A 17,643-nucleotide genomic window follows, 5' to 3' on the forward strand; every position below is an offset into this window, starting at 1 on the left:
CAATGGCTTCTCTTCCCACTCCTGAGTGGTTACCTCTGGTGGCTCCTCGATTTCTTCACCTACATGCTGCCCTTCAGCACCATCATCCAAAAACAGTCGGTTTTCACATGAATGCTGATGATATGCAGTTCAACACCACGTCTCCAATCACTGTTCCGTCAATATCCAGTACTGGATCAGCTGAAAATTCCTCCAACTAAATATTGGGAAGACCAAAGCCATCGTCTTTTTTTTTAATTTAGAGTACCCAATTCATTTTTTCCAATTAAGGGCCAATTTAGCATGGCCAATCCACCGACCCTGCACGTCTTTGGGTTGTGAGGGTGAAACCCACGCATAAACGGGGAGAATGTGCAAACGCCTCACGGACAATGACTCAGAGGCGGGATTGAATCTGGGACCTCAGCACCGTGAGACATCAGTGCTAACCACTGCATCACCGTGCTGCTCTGACCAAAGCCATTGCCTTCAGCCCCTAACACAAACTCCCCAACAACTATCTTAGGTTGATCCACACTGTTTGCAAACGTAAATATCAAATCTGAATTCAGGCAAGCTTCTGACCATATATCCACACCATCACCTCGACCTCCCAATTCCACATCTGTAATAATGACACATACCATCCCTGCGTCAACCCATTTAATGTTTGAAAAGTCTTGTTTACCCACCACCATCTGCTCATTTACCCACATCTCAACGGTTGAGCCCTGCGCTATTTACCAACACCTGAATTTTTAATTCGCAACCTTGTGGGCTAATGACAGTATCAAAAAGGTGCGGTAGTTCTAACGTTAGGACGTGCTACAAGGCACTAAGAATTTTCCTTCCTTTACCGAACGGGCAAGTTTTTTTTGAATAAAAGACATGACAATCACAATGTAAAATTTTTCTTTTAGAGATTAAGTCAGTTTGTTGGGTTATCCCAGAGCGGGAAACAGCAGCATCCATGCAGCAATGCTGTAACAAGTTTGTATTGCCATGTGTGTGGTGCATTCTTGAAGTTCAATGGCTCCCTGCTGTCTAATGCATACATATGTAGATTATAATAGGATTGTTTTTTACATACCTGGTCACCTTGCCAATGGAATATTTTCAGATCGAAATGTTTGACTATTTTTTAAAATTCCTCCTCAGTTGCAAAAGGTTCCATGGAGTTGTGCTGTGCAAGATTCAAATTTCTATTCAGTTCTGAGGAGGAAAAAGAAGAAATTCTAGATGGTCTGAGAAAAGAAATATCTTGTCCCGAAAAAGATTCTCTCAGTTTGCTAAAAGGCATTAAGCAAACATTTAACATATTTAATAAGCTGATGACAATTAAGCACATTTCTCTGGGAACAAAGAATACTGGACCAATATCTTCTCAAATATCTTTTCAAATCCCTACCAGTTCCCCATATCCCCTTAAACTTCTTTTTTAAATCAGAAATATATTGATCTCCTTCTTAAAACCATTTAATGACTCAGGTTCCACTGCACGATGGGGCAGCGAGTTCCACAATTTCACCACCCTCTGCGAGAAGTAGTTCCTTTTCATCTCAGTTCTAAATCTATCGCCTCTCATTCTAGATTGCCCTACATGGGGAAACATTTGGTCTACGTTTACTTTATCAATCCCTCTTAGTATTTTATATACCTCAATCAGATCGCCGCTCATCCTTCTAAACTGCAGCGAGTACAAGCCCAAACTGTTTAATCTCCCCTCATACATCAACCATTTCATCCCCGGAATCAATCCGGTGAACCTCCTCTGAACTGCCTCCAATGCCACCATATCCTTCCTCAAATAAAGAGGCCAGAACTGGACACAATACTCCAGATGTGGTCTCACCAACACCTTGTACAAATGCAACAATACCTCTCTACTTTTATATTCCAGTCCTTTTGCAATAAATGGCAACATTCCATTTGCCTTTTTTTCTCCCAATTAAAAGGCAATTTATTGTAACCAATCCACCTACCCTGCACATCTTTGGGTTGTGGGAGTGAGACCCACACAGACACGGAGAGAATGTGCAAACTCCACACGGACAGTGGCTCAGAGTCAGGATTGAACACAGGTCCTCGGCCCAGTGAGGCAGCAGTGCTAACCACTGCACCGACTCCCATGTCTTTATAATTACATGCTCAACCTGCATGCAGACTTTCCGCGATTCATGAACAAAGACACCTAGATGCATTTTGAATCTACTTTCCATTCAGATAATAATTGGTCTTTCTATTTTTTGACCAAAATAGATAACTTCACACTTAGCTACATTAAACGGCATCTGCCAAATTTTGGCCCAATCTCCTAGCCCATCTACATCAGTCTGTAAAATCTCTCTTCTCTTCACTGCCCACTTTCTCACCTATTTTAGTATCATCCGCAAATTTTCCTATGTTACACACTGTCCCTGCTTGCAGATCATTTATATAAATTGTAAACCGTTGCGGGCAGAGAACTGACCCCTGAAGCACCCCGCAAGTCACAGTTCACCAGCCAGAGAAGGACCCATTTATCCCGACCCCCTGCTTTAGGTCAGTCTGCCAATCCTCAATCCAATCTAGTACTCTACCTCCAATCCCCTGCGATCTCACCTTCTGGATCAGTCTTTTATGCGGCACCTTGTCAAACGCCTTCTGAAGTCTAGATATATCTGCTATACCACATCCACAGGTTCCCCATTTTCCACCTTGCCTGTTACATCATCAAAGAACTCAAGCAAGTTGGTCAAGCATGACTTGCCTTTCATAAAACCATTCTGACAATGGTAGATTGAGCTTTGTCTTTCCAAATGTTCAATGATCTCCTCAAGATTGATTCCAGCAAATTCCCCACCACAGAGGTCAAGCTAACTTCTTTTCTTTCCCTCCGACCCCCCCGGGGCCTACCTCCTTCCACGCGCGGCCCCAGAACACCAGCTCCATGTTGGTGAGGGGCTGACGTGCGTAAGACCCTTGGGGGGGGGGGGCAAAATAAGCCGTGTCCAGGCCCTGTTTGCGCCGTCGTGAAACGCATCGGCGTTCACGACGGCGCAAAACTTGGCCTCAATATCGGAGAATCGCCCCCTAGAGTTTCCTACTTTTTGCCTCCCTCCTTTTTTGAATAGGGATGTCAGATTTAAAGTGGACAAAGAATTAATTACAACTCAGCTGAAATACAATTATACTATAAAATTCTAATGAGAGCCACAACTAAATTGCCCCAGAGATTGGTTGACTCTCAATCTTTATTGATGTCTGGTTGGGTTGTTGATAAATTCAAGCACTCGATCTTAGTTGCATTTGTCATTTGTTGTGCAGCAGGGTGCGCTCAACCACAGTTTTCTTGTTAATTCACAGTTACTCTCCAAAATCAGTTGCATTCTTGGACACACTCGTCTCCATCAAGGACGGTCACCTCAGCACTTCGCTTTACCGCAAACCCACGGATAACCTCATGATGCTCCACTTCTCCAGCTTCCACCCTAAACACATTAAAGATGCCATCCCCTATGGACAAGCGCTCCGTATACACAGGATCTGCTCAGACGAGGAGGAGCGTAACAGACATCTACAGACGTTGAAAGATGCCCTCGTACGAACGGGATATGGCACTCGACTCATCGATCGACAGTTCCAACGCGCCACAGCGAAAAACCGGACCGACCTCCTCAGAAGACAAACATGGGACACAACCGACAGAATACCCTTCGTCGTCCAGTACTTCCCCGGAGCGGAGAAACTACGTCATCTTCTTCACAGCCTTCAACACGTCATTGATGACGATGAACATCTTGCCAAGGTCATCCCCACACCCCCACTACTTGCCTTCAAACAACCGCGCAACCTCAAACGAACCATTGTTTGCAGCAAACTACCCAGTCTTCAGAACAGTGACCACGACACCACACAACCCTGTCATGGGAATCTCTGCAAGACGTGCCAGATCATCGACATGGATACCACTATTACACGTGAGAACACCACCCACCAGGTACGCGGTACATACTCGTGCGACTCGGCCAACGTTGTCTACCTCATACGCTGCAGGAAAGGATGTCCCGAAGCGTGGTACATTGGCGAGACCATGCAGACGCTGCGACAACGAATGAACGGACATCGCGCAACAATCACCAGGCAGGAATGTTCCCTTCCAGTCGGGGAACACTTCAGCAGTCAAGGGCATTCAGCCTCTGATCTCCGGGTAAGCGTTCTCCAAGGCGGCCTTCAGGACCCGCGACAACGCAGAATCGCCGAGCAGAAACTTAGAGCCAAGTTCCGCACACATGAGTGCGGCCTCAACCGGGACCTGGAATTCATGTCACATTACATTCATCCCCCACCATCTGGCCTGCGAAATCCTACCAACTGTCCTGGCTTGGTACAATTCACACCTCTTTAACCTGGGGTTACCCCATCTCTGGATCTGTAAAGATTTAATCACCTGCTAATGCTCGCATTCCAAGCATTGTTTGGCATCTTTGAATTTGTCTATATATGTGTTTCTGGAACAGACCTCTTCATTCACCTGAGGAAGGAGCAGCGCTCCGAAAGCTAGTGACATCGAAACAAACCTGTTGGACTTTAACCTGGTGTTGTAAGACTTCGTACTGTGCTCACCCCAGTCCAACGCCGGCATCTCCACATCACAGTTACTCTAACATTGAGGGTTAACATGATGTACAAGATAGATATTGCAAATGGTTTTATCTTTCTGAATTTGTATAGCAACGCCGATTTTTGCTTGTTCAAAACACATGGAATCTTGTGCAAACATTGTCTACTTCAAGCAAAACGTTATCGGTCCCCAACCTTAATGACTCAATATATATTTTAGTAAAAATTGCATATACAGTAAATATGTACAGTGAAATTCCTGGATTTCTTACTCCCAGCCGAAGGATAAATGTGTATATATTTTAACATTTTGGGGGAATATTGTGCATTCTATAAAGGCTGCGTGTGTAAATGATGCAATTAAGCTGGGGAAAGGTTAATCAAGACATTGTGTCCAGGAGAATTGAGATGAAGTGCGGGGAGGTATTTAATGCATGTGTTTGTCATGAAGCAAAGGTTGAGTGGATTAATAAATACTAACTGGCGTTTAGAAATTTGCATGGGGTGAAACCATGATCATGAAGGTGCCCAGGAAGGTGCTAGCCCATGCACTTGGGAGGGTGCTGATGCCTGTGATGTCCCCGAATGCGGGATACTTGACTGCAAGGATTGTGGACCTGGTTGCTGTCAAGCTGTTAAATTGCAATGGGGAGACTTTTACAACTTGCAAAGGTTTCATAAGCAACCAAGAGAAGGTTATTGAATTTTATTTGAGCTGATAGGGGAGGGAATAGAAAGAAAACATTGGAAAAGTTACGGTCAAAGGGGTGCTAAGCACAGTGGAATTGAAGATGAAAGGAAAAAGGACATTTGAGGAAAAATTGAGCTGAGTTGTGTTGGCTGTGTTGTGGAAAGACCTCCAGGGAAGTAGCAATCCAGAAATGTCTTGGTTACAGAAAGCAATCCTGTTTCTGAAATTTCTTTGATTTCCACAGCAAAGTGGAAGAGGGCAAGAGGTTGTGAGATGTATCTTTACTACAACATCATCAGTTTTGCCTTGGCTAATAATACTGCATCTTTATAGTTAACATCTATATGAGAGCGTTGCCTGGAAGGTGTTTACTTGTGAGTCTGACCAAGTAAGTTTTTTGGAAGGATATTTCAACTGTGTGACTGTAAACATATTATGCCTTTGTTTTCTTTTCTTCTTGTTAATAATTTTTAAAATACCAAAAGTGGTACTGGAATTCCGTGCTGTGGCGATCAGTAGGTTTCTTCTCCTTTTCAGAATCTAAAAAAAGGGTCCATAAGCCACATTTTCCTCTGGGTGTTGGGTTTGCTCAGCAAGGCGCTAGTCGGAACAAAAGTTCAACGCAAACTCAGTATTTTCAGTTCAGAACTCAGAACAGTTCAAACTGCTCAACAAAACCAACACACCATTAAGTACAAATTGTCAAATATTAGATTGATGCATAATATCCTTCAAAATTCTGCAAAAATCTGTATTTGCAGAAAGTAGCCAGCTGTCTCGTTAAAACCTCTCTGGCTCAATTTAAAATCAGTGAAATATTAATTGATGCAAAACTAGAGTATGCTAAATGGAACAACAAATATAATAACGTGCGAGTTCAAAGATTCATTGTAATAGAACAAAGAACAAAGAACAAAGAAATGTACAGCACAGGAACAGGCCCTTCGGCCCTCCAAGCCCGTGCCGACCATACTGCCCGACTAAACTACAATCTTCTACACTTCCTGGGTCCGTATCCTTCTATTCCCATCCTATTCATATATTTGTCAAGATGCCCCTTAAATGTCCCTATCGTCCCTGCTTCCACTACCTCCTCCGGTAGCGAGTTCCAGGTACCCACTACCCTCTGCGTAAAAAACTTGCCTCGTACATCTACTCTAAACCTTGCCCCTCTCACCTTAAACCTATGCCCCCTAGTAATTGACCCCTCTACCCTGGGGAAAAGCCTCTGACTATCCACTCTGTCTATGCCCCTCATAATTTTGTATACCTCTATCAGGTCGCCCCTCAACCTCCTTCGTTCCAGTGAGAACAAACCGAGTTTATTCAACCGCTCCTCATAGCTTATGCCCTCCATACCAGGCAACATTCTGGTAAATCTCTTCTGCACCCTCTCTAAAGCCTCCACATCCTTCTGGTAGTGTGGCGACCAGAATTGAACACTTTCCTCCAAGTGTGGCCTAACTAAGGTTCTATACAGCTGCAACATGACTTGCCAATTCTTATACTCAATGCCCCGGCCAATGAAGGCAAGCATGCCGTATGCCTTCTTGACTACCTTCTCCACCTGTGTTGCCCCTTTCAATGACCTGTGGACCTGTACTCCTAGATCTCTTTGACTTTCAATACTCTTGAGGGTTCTACCATTCACTGTATATTCCCTACCTGCATTAGACCTTCCAAAATGCATTACCTCACATTTGTCCGGATTAAACTCCATCTGCCATCTCTCCGCCCAAGTCTCCAGACAATCTAAATCCTGCTGTATCCTCAGGCAGTCCTCATCGCTATCCGCAATTCCACCAACCTTTGTGTCGTCTGCAAACTTACTAATCAGACCAGTTACATTTTCCTCCAAATCATTTATATATACTACAAACAGCAAAGGTCCCAACACTGATCCCTGTGGAACACCACTGGTCACAGCCCTCCAATTAGAAAAGCATCCCTCCATTGCTACCCTCTGCCTTCTATGGCCTAGCCAGTTCTGTATCCACCTTGCCAGTTCACCCCTGATCCCGTGTGACTTCACCTTTTGTACTAGTCTACCATGAGGGACCTTGTCAAAGGCCTTACTGAAGTCCATATAGACAACATCTACTGCCCTACCTGCATCAATCATCTTAGTGACCTCCTCGAAAAACTCTATCAAGTTAGTGAGACACGACCTCCCCTTCACAAAACCGTGCTGCCTCTCACTAATACGTCCATTTGCTTCCAAATGGGAGTAGATCCTGTCTCTAAGAATTCTCTCCAGTAATTTCCCTACCACTGACGTAAGGCTCACCGGCCTGTAGATCCCGGGATTATCCTTGCTACCCTTCTTAAACAGAGGAACAACATTGGCTATTCTCCAGTCCTCCGGGACATCCCCTGAAGACAGCGAGGATCCAAAGATTTCTGTCAATACTGTCGAATACTGTAGTAAATTGCTAATCATTGCAATTGATAGTTAAATTTATAGCTTTATAATATCAGTGCATTTGTAACACTTCAATATACTCGGCCACATGGAATATACTTACAATTTGGTTTGCCTAACAATAGATTCAAAAGTACTTAGCACTGTCAACAAAATCTGTAAATGCTTGTTTCATTTAAATAGCACAATTAAAAGTGTGTGGGTCTCATGTTCTGTCCTTCCCTTGTCTTCTGCGTAACACGTGCAAATTCCTACAACTGACACTGCAAGCTTCTCATACTCGCATAAAACGCAACTATTACCAGCTGGAACTAAAACTGAAGTTCGGTCAACAACTGGCTGTAATTCTTTTATCAAAATACAGCATGGTTACCTGGTTACAAGATGCTATTAACAATACTCATTTGTCGGACTTCCGGGTGCGGCGATCACCAGCTAGGTCGCATGTTTCGGCAGCTCCCGGTGGAACGGACTTTTGGGCTCTTGATAGGAGCCCCAACGGCAATTTTAACGGCAAAAAACACTGTGCTGTAATCCAGAAGGGAATCCCCCCTGGACACGGATGGAAAAAAAGAGAGCAAAGTGGCCGGATTGCGGTGGATCCTCTAGAGCAGCGGCCAGGAAGGCAGGCACAAAGCAAGATGGCGTCGGAAGGAGGCAGTTTAATATGGGGCCCTGACCAACAAGAGTTCCTGCGGCGTTGCGTGGAAGAACTCAAAAAGGAGATGAAGAAGGAGCTGTTGGCCCCGATATTACAAGCGATGGAGGAGCAAAAGACCCAGGAACAGGAGCTTCGGGTCGTGAAGGCAAAGGCTGCTGAGAATGAGGACGACATACAGGGCCTGGTGGTGAAAACGGAGATGCACGAGGCACAACACAAAAGGTGTGTGTAAAGGCTGGAGGTGCTGGAGAATAATGCGAGGAGGAAGAATTTAAGGATTCTTGATCTTCCCGAAGGTGTAGAAGGGGCGGACGTCGGGGCATATGTGAGCACGATGCTGCACTCGTTAATGGGATCGGAGGCCCTGACGGGTCCGCTGGAGGTGGAGGGAGCCTATCGAGTTATGGCGCGAAGACCGAGGGCTGGAGAAATTCCTCGCGCCATAGTGGTGAGATTTCTCCGATATAAGGACAGAGAGATGGTCCTCAGATGGGCAAAGAAAACTCGGAGCAGTAGGTGGGAGAACACAGTGATCCGCGTATATCAAGATTGGAGTGCGGAGGTGGCGAGAAGGAGGGCAAGCTTTAATCGGGCCAAGGCGGTGCTGCACAAACGGAAGATTAAATTTGGAATGCTACAACCGGCAAGACTGTGGGTCACACATCAAGGGAAACACCACTACTTCGAAACGGCAGATGAGGCGTGGACATCTATTGTCAAGGAGAAACTGGAGTGAGCGGGCCATAAAAAGAACGTTTGGGACAAAGTGGGGGGGTGAATATGCGGGATGAAGGGGGGGAAAAGAGGGAAGAGATGACTTCCCAAGTTGTTAATCCTGCGACCCTGTAACTTTTCTCTCTTCCCCATGTCGTGGTGGGGGGGGGGGGAAGAGAGGATGAGGAGCTGAGGGCACCGGCCATTGGGGGCGGGGCCAAAAGGGAAGCACGGGCTCTTTCCCGCGCTATGGTAATCACGGCAGGAACAGGGAAGCAGGAAGGAGGGGGCCTTGCACAGTGTGAGCCGAGGTCACGGGGGGAAGCCGAGTTCGGCCAGAGTTTGCTGACTTCTGGGAGCAACATGGGGGGTGCAATTACGCTAGTTTGGGATCTAGCGGGGGGGGGGGTTAACTGGGTTGCTGCTGCTGGGGAGAAGGGGGAGCTGGTATGGGGGGGGGGGGGTGGTCGGGGCGGAGGGGCGCCGCTTGGGGGAGATACGGCTACGTGGGAACCGGGTGAGGAGCTGGATTGAAAAAGGAGATGGCTAGTCATCAAGCGGGGGGGGGGGGGGGGGGGGGGGGGCAAAGAGCCCCCCAACTCGGTTGATCACGTGGAATGTGAGAGGGCTGAACGGGCCGATAAAGAGGGCACGGGTACTCGCACACCTAAAGAAACTTAAGGCAGATGTGGTTATGCTTCAGGAGACGCATCTGAAGCTGATAGACCAGGTCAGACTACGCAAAGGATGGGTGGGGCAGGTGTTTCATTCGGGGCTAGACGCAAAAAACAGGGGGGTGGCCATACTAGTGGGGAAGCGGGTAATGTTTGAGGCAAAGACTATAGTGGCGGATAGTGGGGGCAGATACGTGATGGTGAGTGGCAAATTGCAAGGGGAGGCGGTGGTATTAGTGAACGTGTATGCCCCGAACTGGGATGATGCCAACTTTATGAGGCGTATGTTAGGACGGATCCCGGACCTAGAAGTGGGGAAGTTGGTAATGGGTGGAGATTTTAATACGGTGCTGGACCCAGGGCTGGACAGGTAGAGGTCCAGGACCGGAAGGAGGCCGGCTGCAGCTAGGGTGCTTAAGGACTTTATGGAGCAGATGTGAGGAGTAGACCCCTGGAGATTTAGTAGGCCTAGGAGTAAGGAGTTTTCGTTTTTCTCCTATGTCCACAAAGTTCATTCACGAATAGATTTTTTTGTTTTGGGAAGGGCACTGATCCCAAAGGTGACGGGGACGGAGTACACGGCTATAGCCATTTCGGATCATGCTCCACATTGGGTGGACCCAAGAGTTAAAATTCTTAATTGGGGCAAGGCCAATTTTGATGGTATCAGACAGGAACTTTCGGAGGTAGATTGGGGGAGACTGTTGGCAGGCAAAGGGACGGCTGGTAAATGGGAGGCTTTTAAAAATGTGTTAACCAGGGTTCAGGGTAAGCACATTCCCTTTAGAGTGAAGGGCAAGGCTGGTAGAAGTAGGGAACCCTGGATGACTCGAGATATTGAGACTCTGGTCAAAAAGAAGAAGGAGGCATATGACGTACATAAACAACGGGGATCAAGTGGATCCCTTGAAGAGTATAGAGATTGTCGAAATAGAGTTAAGAGGGAAATCAGGAGGGCAAGAAGGGGACATGAAATTGCTTTGGCAAATAATGCAAAGGAGAATCCAAAGAGCTTCTACAGATACATAAAGGGAAAAAGAGTAACTAGGGACAGAGTAGGGCCTCTTAAGGATCAACAAGGACATCTATGTGCAGAGCCACAAGAGTTGGGTGAGATCCTGAATGAATATTTCTCATCGGTATTCACGGTGGAGAAAGGCATGGATGTTAGGAAACTAAGGGAAATAAATAGTGATGTCTTGAGAAGTGTGCATATTACAGAGGTGGTGGTGCTGGAAGTCTTAAAGCGCATCAAGGGAGATAAATCCCCGCACAGACAGTGACCCAAGTCAGGAATCGAACCTGGGACCCTGGCGCTGTGAAGCAACAGTGCTAACCATTGTGCTATTGTGCCAAGGGGTCAAATAGCATACCTGCAAATACACTGGAGTCCATAATTCTGTGCTCATATTTCTTTATTCCCATATGCAGAGAAACCTGTTCAGTTTATATCCAAATAAAAATCTCACATTTTCTTCTCATTGGTATGTTTTAATAGAATCATTAAGCATCATAGTTTATTGATCAGCTTGCATCTCGTTTTCAGGCTGTAACAGTGAAGCATCCCTATTAAAAATCAACATGAGAATGAAATATATAAATTAAATTAGTGTTGACTCAAAATATTTTGTTCCTGTAGTTGATAATGTTATGTCGCCAACATGAGACAGTGGAACCAGTTCAAAAAAGGAAAGTGATAAAGAAAAAATCTCAAATAAATCCCAAACATTAGCTCATTTGTGGGGGGGGGGGGGGGGGGGGGGGGGGGTGAAATTAACCCACCCACCCTGTAACTAAGCAAGGATTTGGTATCTCACCCCACCCAGCCAATCAGAAAACTCCTGCCTCCAATATCATCATCCAGTCTTTGTGAACAGGATTTTAGCTCCCAAACAATTTGCTCCCCAAATAAAGCATTTGAAGTTTCAACTCCTTCCCAAAGCACCAATGAGAAAAGCACAGCCTTGAATCTTCACAGCTAATTTCCTCACCGCTCCTCCTCCTGCCCAAGAGCAGGGCGTCATCCCTCACTAACCCCTCTTTTACAGGTTCCATTCCCCTTCCTAAAGAACAAGATGTTAACTGCATTCCCGTTCAAACACACCCAATTTCTCTCCTTCCAACCCACCACTGACTGCAGTTGCCTTTCACAGACTATACAATTCATTGCTCCTTTTTACAGTAACCCTCACAAAACTTCTTTCTGCTTCCCCAGCAGTGACCACATCCACCCCACTCCTGTCCTCTCTCTTTCTTCACCTTTGTCACCTTATGAAATAAATGGTCATACTTGCATTATTTCAAGTCAAATACACCGTGAGGGGAGCAATTGAGGGGTTCTATCGAAGATGGCAGCCATTTATTATGTATTTTAAAGATCTGGTCACCATTAGTGAGCTTTTTTAAAAAGTGTGAGGGTGTTTATGATTTGGGTGGGATGCATTGTTTTGATGTATAAAATGGAATATGTTTGAAAAAAAAAACAATTTTTTTTTTTAAATGATGCAGAAAGATAGTATGACTGCTAGGGCTGTGATCAAGGTGTAATAAAAGTGAAGTAACTATTGATTTGTAAGTGAAGTGTTCTGCTTATAGATTTTGAGAACCATTTACTTGCTTACAGATATCTAGCTAATGGAATATTTTTTAGGATTGAAGGACTCATGGAATTGATAATTTATGAGAAATTGTGTTTGGTCCTGGCTAATAAGTCAAGGGTTATCTTGTAAGAAGACATAAAATACTGCCTCATGCTTTGGGTACAGACGATGTAGTTAATGGGAGGAGCCAGGTCTGTCTGAAGAGTCAGTTGGCCCGAGGACACTCATCTGAACAAAGGTGTTTCAGTTTGATCCTGAAAGGTTCTCTCTCCAAGGAATATGCACAGAGAAAAACAAGTCGAAACCTGGTTTTTAAACTTTATTCATTAGTATTTGAAATATATTGGTTTGCTTAATTGGAATGTAGTGGCAGGTGTAGGGAGCAGGTTAAGGTTTTCTATTTTACTTAAGAACCATTGTAACTATTTACAGTAGACCTATTTCTTTGTTGCTAATGTGATTAATTCTAAGTTTAAATTAAAGTTTGTTTTAACAGAAAAGATATCCATCAGTGAGTGTTATCATTTTTGGGATGCAGTAGCATTGCCTCAGTTTTACAAATTGAAAAGTTTGGTTCTAATCCGTGATCCTAACAATCTCCCTCCCTTTCTTCTTCTCCTTCACCTCCCCCTACAATAATTTCATTATGCTTCATCCTCTTGATTTGAAAAATAGAAGTTGATTTTGATAGCCTATGCATACAAAACACATGATAAACTGGTTATTATATAAAATTATTCACAACACCATACTTTCTAGTCAAGCTACAAAAGGATGAATTTATGAAAATAAAAGATTGGTCACGAAGCAACAGGAGCACATGAGACTTAAAGGCAAGAATGCGCCATGGTATCAATTCATTAGATGAAAATCCTTCATTATGGAAGCAATAACTAATGTTATCTGTGTGTTTGCAACCCAGGAATGGAAAAAAAACAAATAACACACACAATAAGGAATTGCAGGGACATGCAGAGTGCAACCTCGGCACAAAGGTGTAGGATTTGTCAGCCATGTAGCCACCTAAAATGGCTGATTCCTTATTAATTTGGCCAAAACCCGATTTAAAATGGCTAACCGAAAAGGCTGATGGGAAAAGCAGCCAACAGGACACAAACGGACAGCTGCAGACAGAATAGCGTATTCGGCTCGGGGGAAGTCGGCCCAGACCGATACTCAAGACTATTAGCAGCACATCAACACAGACATCTGCAGTTTAATGGGCTATCCCCGGGAACAATTGCAACATATTAGCAATTGAATACCGGGCCAGACCTGTCGGCGCCTGCAGTGGCCGAAACAAAGACAGGTGAACGACCACCCCCCGACCGAGGAATCGCCCCATTATTGGAGCATATCGAACCCAGTGATTGGGAACAAGTCCAATCACTTGGGACTCAGGGTCAAGGGCCGCCCCGAGAGGCGGGAAGCCCCTGGGCCCTATAAAGTGAGGGGCCAAGTTCAGATCTCTCTCTCTCTCCCTTCTTCACCTGCTCGCAGCCTCGCAAGAACCTTCAGCAAAGAACCGTAAGTTTGACTCCAGCGATCGCTACCCGATAAAGACTCCTAGCCATCGACCCGTATCAGCCTTTTGAATCCCGCGGGCCAGATCCGATTCGATAAGCCATTCGTTTCCCTGACCTGGTGGGCCCTTCCTAAAGTTAAGTATTGGCCAGTAGTGGTAGGTTTCGATATAGATGGTAGGATTATTGTGTAAGCATTAGTTGTTGTATATAATAAATGACCGTTGATTTCAATCTTACTAAGCGGTGTGCTGACTTATTAATCATAACTCGAGCTTGAACCACGTGGCGGTATCAGAAAGATACCTGGCGACTCGTGAGCAAAGGTGACATAATCAGAGCTAATAAACTAAGGCTAAAAAGAGCAACAGTGGGATTATAACTAATTTGTTTTATTGACATTTATTAGTTACAACCAATCTTGACCATGTACCAATTTCTGAAGTTTTCCTGGTCAGGATGTACTCAGCATACAATAAATTGCAATTGATTTATTAAGGAAGGCACTGTGCAGCAGCACTTGAAATTTCAAACTATCTGCCAATTCCAGATTCCAAAAAAAATAATTGGGTACTCTATTTATTTATTTTAAAAGGATGCTGTATCACATTCTGAACCAGGTACAGTACTTTAAATGCCACAGAATCTTTCCAAAATAAGGTGACTTCAAATAATTCACCTGAAAAATATGTGGAGAAGATTTGAGTTATGTAATCCAAGACGTACAAAGGTGCGGGGGGAAAATGCATGTTGGCTTCCTTCCCAAGTGAAACTATGAATGTAAAATATTGATGTGTCAACTTGTAGTATCTGTGGTGCTTGGTATTAATTTGGGAGACACTATCGTAGCCAAAAACAAGGAACAGGCAAGGACAAAAGTTGCAGGAGTCTCTCCGATAATCATCACACAAGGCCCACCCAGGGGCAGAATTGCGAAACGCTGAAGAGCAGGATTACCCAGTAAATTCACTTTGCAAATGGATGGAAAGGCCAAGAATAATCTAACAGAAGGAAATTAAATGAATCCTACTGTATGGACTGAAGCTTTCCCAGCATCCACACATTACCCAACTTTTACTTATGAGAAAATTAACTTAAATAAAATATTTAATTTTCTGATGTTGATCTCCCCACAGTGGGTGAAACAATGGTCCAGATCACAAAGTCTTCACAGGTGGACTTGGAAAGACTTGCAAACTTTGTTAAACCACATAGCCTTTATACTAATTCCATTGATCCTGTACAGATATAGCATATTTAGAACAGAATAGCTGACTAAATTATTTTAGCCTAATTATTCGAAACTAAATTTGTATCTTATAAATTTAGATGTTACAATGGTATTGGTATTAAATTTATATTCAATGTTTTCAATCCTATTTCAATGGTGACGTATTACATTTAGAAACGCATGAATAGGGGGCAGCTATTTCATTCCCCGAGCCTGTTCTGTCATTCAATGAGATCTGTGACCCAAATCCTGTTTTTGCCTGTATACCTTATTAGATTTGATAGATCAACTGTAAATTTTAAATCAAACATCATTTGCCTTTAGCGGAATGGGTGTGTAGCGATGTTCTTGAAATGTTTGGCTGTATCTTTTACCACTCTAACCTTCTTGCTACACCATGTGCTAGACTTTCCAACCAGCGAAAATACTTTCCCTCTATTTACTCTACCCTGTTCCCCTCAATATCATTAAATCTTTCACCAACTTTCTAAATTTCAGCGAATACATCTTTAGCTTGTAAAATCTCTCCTCATTATTTAACCTCCGGGAATGCAGGTATCATATTGCACTCCCTCCAAGACTAATATATCCTTCCTGAGCTGTAATGAAATTCTGTCAATAATACAATGGTACAAAAAAAAACTGCAGTATAATATGGGAGATAATATTTGTAATGTATTAAAATAGTGCTATTCATTTTTACAAGGTTTAGTTATCAATTTTTAAAAACTCCATTGAGATGCATCACTCCAGAACTGCTCACAATACTTCAGGTGTTGTCTAACTGGGGCTTTGTAAAGCTGCAGCATAAACATCTACCTCCTTGTATTCCATTCTTCCAGATATAAAGGTCAGCATTTCAAGAGTCTTTTTGATGACCATCTGCACCCGAATTTAATGATAATGATCGATGTATGTGTACCCAAGTCTCTTTGGCATTGACAAATTAGGATACATAGCTTTCTGTCCCATCATCTAAGTTATTCATAAATATGGTGAGAAGTTAATCCCTCAATACCGATCCTTGCAGGACACAATTGGTTACAACCCCACTGTCAGATGCCTTTCTGGAAGTCTATGAGTAAATCCATAGGCACTCCACTGTCCACTACTTTATCACCTCTTCCTAAAACCACTTTAATCTGGTCAGTCAAGACCTACCTTTTGAAAATGAAATGAAAACTGAAATGAAATGAAAGTCACTTATTGTCACAAGTAGGCTTCAAATGAAGTTACTGTGAAAAGCCCCTAGTCGCCACATTCCGGCACCTGTTCGGGGAGGCTGGTACGGGAATTGAACCCGCGCTGCTGGCCTGCTTTGGTCTGTTCTAAAAGCCAGCTATTTAGCCCTGTGCTAAACCAGCCCCTTTTACAAATTAATGTTGGCTTTCTCTGACCAGCTGAAAATTTCCAAGATGTTCAGTCCCTCTTTTTTCATTCAAGGGACATAGGCGTCACAGCCTGTCCAGCATTGTTTGCCCATTCCCAATTGCCCTTCATCAGAGTGGTTTTCTAGGCCATTTTCAGAGGGCATTTAAGAGTCAATCACATTGCTGTGGTTTGAAGCCACATATAGACAGATTCCCTTTCTTAAAGCACATTAGTGAACCAAATGGACTTTTATGACAATTGACAATGGTTCATGGGCATTAATATACTTTCAATTCAAGATTTTTATTGGATTCAAATTTCACCATCTGCCATTGTGGCAGAACCAGTGTCCCCACAACATTACCCTGGGTCGCTCAATTACTAGCCCAGTGCTAATACCACTACGCCACTGCCTCCCCTGCTCTCAATTACAGACGCTTGTAAAATGTTAGAATTCTCCCATTTTTCTCTCAACTTTACCTAAAGAATGAAATAACAGGCAAGGTTTTCCAATCTAAAGGAGTGGTTCATGAATTGAGGGAACTTCGGAAGATTTTGGTTTTTAAACAGTAATTCCCAACAATTCACTGTCACCAAACCACCTTTTTAAAAGTGCCAACCTGTACCTCATCATCATCTTCTTTGACTTTCATTCGCCATTGACAGTTTTAAAAACCTAAATAAACATGACATTTCAGCAGGGAGTGATTATGACATCAAATAGGATGGAACATTAACTTGGGGGAGTTGCCATAGTCAACTGTTTCAAGAACCCGGATAAACTTCAGCCTTGAAGCCAATTCACAATAAAAATAATGATGAGGGCATGTGACTGGATTCACCTAATACACCAAAATAAGCAATTTCCCCAGCCTAAAGACATTTTATGCGAAACTGAGGTACTCGCGCAGACTGGTATAAAAGGTAAAGTCACATAGGATTCAGGGTGTGCTAGCGAGATGGATAAAGAACTGGCTTGGCAACAGGAGATAGTAGCAGTGGAAGCGAGCTTTTCAGAATGGAAATCTGTAACTCGTGGTGTTCCACAAGGATCAGTGCTGGATTTACCAGAATGCTGCCTGATCTGGAGGGTGTTAGCTATGAGGAGAGGTTAAATAAACTCGATTGTTTTCGTTGGAAAGACAGAGGTTGAGGGGAGACCAGATTGAGGTCGA

The 17,643-nt window shown here is 43.8% G+C and overlaps 1 protein-coding gene across 6 annotated transcripts in view; it reads right to left on the reverse strand.

Moving 5' to 3' along the window:
• Positions 1-17,643, reverse strand: part of ccser2a (coiled-coil serine-rich protein 2a) — an 883,756-nt gene that overhangs the window by 814,874 nt on the left and 51,239 nt on the right. For all 6 annotated transcript variants that reach the window (XM_072491377.1, XM_072491378.1, XM_072491379.1 and 3 more), the window contains exon 2: positions 1,070-1,191. The gene's annotated coding sequence lies outside the window, so the exon portion shown is untranslated. The remainder of the gene's footprint in view (positions 1-1,069; positions 1,192-17,643) is intronic.

Source organism: Scyliorhinus torazame, chromosome 28 (assembly GCF_047496885.1).
Source record: "Scyliorhinus torazame isolate Kashiwa2021f chromosome 28, sScyTor2.1, whole genome shotgun sequence".
Classification (NCBI taxonomy): domain Eukaryota; kingdom Metazoa; phylum Chordata; class Chondrichthyes; order Carcharhiniformes; family Scyliorhinidae; genus Scyliorhinus; species Scyliorhinus torazame.